Source organism: Echinops telfairi, unplaced genomic scaffold (assembly GCF_000313985.2).
Source record: "Echinops telfairi isolate 266 unplaced genomic scaffold, ASM31398v2 ScPeMD7_16;HRSCAF=60, whole genome shotgun sequence".
NCBI classification, from domain to species: Eukaryota; Metazoa; Chordata; class Mammalia; order Afrosoricida; family Tenrecidae; genus Echinops; species Echinops telfairi.
The window spans coordinates 10383251-10386077 of NW_022103913.1; the positions used below are offsets into that span (position 1 = coordinate 10383251).

General features: G+C 43.8%; 1 protein-coding gene across 3 annotated transcripts in view; it reads right to left on the reverse strand.

Annotated features, from left to right (window-relative positions):
• IL20RB (interleukin 20 receptor subunit beta) overlaps window positions 1–2827 on the reverse strand; it is a 28924-nt gene that overhangs the window by 9705 nt on the left and 16392 nt on the right. The window lies entirely within an intron of this gene.

Here is a 2827-nt window from a genome sequence, read left to right on the forward strand (position 1 = left end):
CATTAGTTCTGAGAAGCAGCCTATTATCAAGAACCAATGGTATTGAAGGAGAAGTTCAAGTTACACTGAAGGAATTGTCAAGGAAAGAAGGAAGGAAGGAAGGAAGGAAGGAAGGAAGGAAGGAAGGAAGGAAGGAAGGAAGGAAGGAAGGAATGAGGCTCCAAGAATTGATTAAATGAAATGCCAACTGAGACGTTTTAACAAAAGGATACAACCCCGGAAGCCCTATGCCAAGAAATATGGATGATAACTATGTAGCCAACTGACTGGAAGAGATTCATATCTGTGCCCATTCCAAAGAAAGGTGATCCAACATAATGTGGAAATTGTCAAACAATATCACCAATATCACAAGCAAATAAATATTGCAAGAGATGATGCAAAATAGTTTCAGCATCAACAGAGAACTGCCAAAAATGCAAGTGTGATTCAGAAGAGGACATGAAATGAGGTATATCATTGCTGATATCAAATGGATCTGAAATGGCTGAAAGTTGAAAACACCAGAAAGATGTTTACCTACATTTTATTGACTATGCAGATCTTAACAAATTATGGTTAATATTGAGAAGAATGGGGCCTCCAGAGCCCTTCCTGTGCTCATGCAAAATGTGCACATAGATCAAGAGACAGTCATTTGAAAAGGACAAAGGGACATGGCAAGTTTTAAAAAGAGAACATGTGTGCATCAGGGTTGTCCCTCTTTACTGTACTAATTCCATGTGTTTGCTGAGCATGTGACCCGCAAAGTTGGGCGACATGAAGGAGAACATGGCATCAGGATCGGAGCAAGGTTCCTTACCAGTCTGCCAGACGCAGATGACAGAGCCTTGCTGCTGGAAGGGAAGACAAAGCATTTACTGACGAAGAGCAAGACCTTGTGTGTGGATCACACCTCAACATTAAAAAATCCTCACACCCGGCTCAACAAACAACATCCCAGTAAATGTAGAAAAGATACAAGGTGTCAAGGGTTTCATTTTCCGTGGATCCACAATCAATGCCAACGGGAGCAGCCATCAGGAAGTCAAATGAAATGCTGCACTGGACCAATCTGTTGCACGGGACTTGTGTCGCGCCTGTTGAAGAGCAGGGAGGTCCGTGTGTGCACGAGTGTGCACCTGACAGCCCTGGTACTTCCCATCACTTCCTATGCTCGCCTGCAGAGGTCAGATGATGAATAAGGAAAATAGAAAAGAATTGATAATATTTGAATTAGGGTATTGGCGAAAATATTACATGTACCATGGACTGCCCGAAGAATCGATAGGGCTGTCTAATCTCAGGAGGATTCATCTTGATAAAATCAGGAGAAGCTCTTCTCCTACTTACAGGGCCCCCATGAGTCAGACTGATGACTAGGGCTTTGGTTCTTTGGGTCAGAGAGACGAACCAATGTGTCTTGGAGGAAGTACCGTCAAAATGTCCCTTGGCAGAGAGGACGGTGAGGCTTCCTTTCGTGCACTTTAGATGTATAATCAGGAGGGACCAAGTCCTGGAAAAGAATTCTGCTTGGTTATGCACAGTCAGTTAAAAAAAAAAAAAGGAAGATCCCAAACCAGATACAGTGGCTGATATGATTGCGAGGATGGCAGAGTGCAGTGTTCCGTTCCGTTGTCCACAGGGTGACTGAGTCGGAACTCGTTTGATGGCCCTTAAAACGTGTGTGTCCTTGTGCTGCATGGTGTGGGCCGCTAGGCCTTGTCGTGTTGAGCAGGAGCTCCACAGCTCTGACTGTGCCCTGCTTCCTGCTGAGCTTCGCTCTCTGCAAGCTGACCTCCCACCACAGCCCAGCCTGCAGTAAGTAGCCTTCCCACAGGGTAGGTAGGGCAGCATACCGCAAAGGCACTCCAGGGGCACATCTGCTCATAATTAATCAGATTTCTTCATAAGGCAACTCCACTGCTGTACCCTGCCCAGATTCACACCCTCAAGAGGCTTAGGCCAGCCTCAGACGCTTTTGAAAGCATCCGGTTGATCTGGAACAACCTGCCCCTGAACAGGCCAGGAGCAGTCGCTGGGGAGGCCAGCTGGTGAAGGAGAAGCAGCACACTGTACAGGTGCGGTCGGTTCAATGACCCTCGAGTTTAGGGTAAGGAAGCAGCTCACACACTTCAACAAAACTGGCCTGAGAAACTCGCAGCTACGGCCTGAGATGAACTAAGGCAGTGTTGCATGAGTCTGAAGAGGAATTTATAGACTGGTCTCAGACATATGGGCTAATATCAGACTTATGGACTTGATCTGGACTGGGCTGGTATTGTTTCTTAATATACAATTACTCCTTTATAGAAAGCATTTTCTTACACATATGAGTGACTGTGAATTTGTTTCTCTAGTCAACCCGGACTAACACACTTCCTATGTGAAAAATACTCCAATGTGAAAAATACTGAGTGCTTCAAAGTATGACAAGAGAGAAGGGACAACTATATTTGTGTCGTGGATGAGCTGAAGACTGCCCTGCTCATTTAAAAAATATTATTTTTGGATAACAGTTGTATGAGCCCCTAATAAAATGTTAAAAAAAATAAAAATAAAAAAATAAAAAATATTATTTTCAGGTACTTTGCTTACCTAAGGAAGCTCAATTTCATTCAAATACTTTGAGAACCTTGTTTAAATAAACTAAAGTGAAAAGAAGGGGGGACCTGCTGAATGAGACAAGAAGCATCTAAAGAGGATGAAAGGAATACACAGAGACACTGAACCAGAAAGAACTGGTCCATGTTCATTAGTTCTGAGAAGCAGCCTATTATCAAGAACCAATGGTATTGAAGGAGAAGTTCAAGTTACACTGAAGGAATTGTCAAGAAAGGAAGGAAGG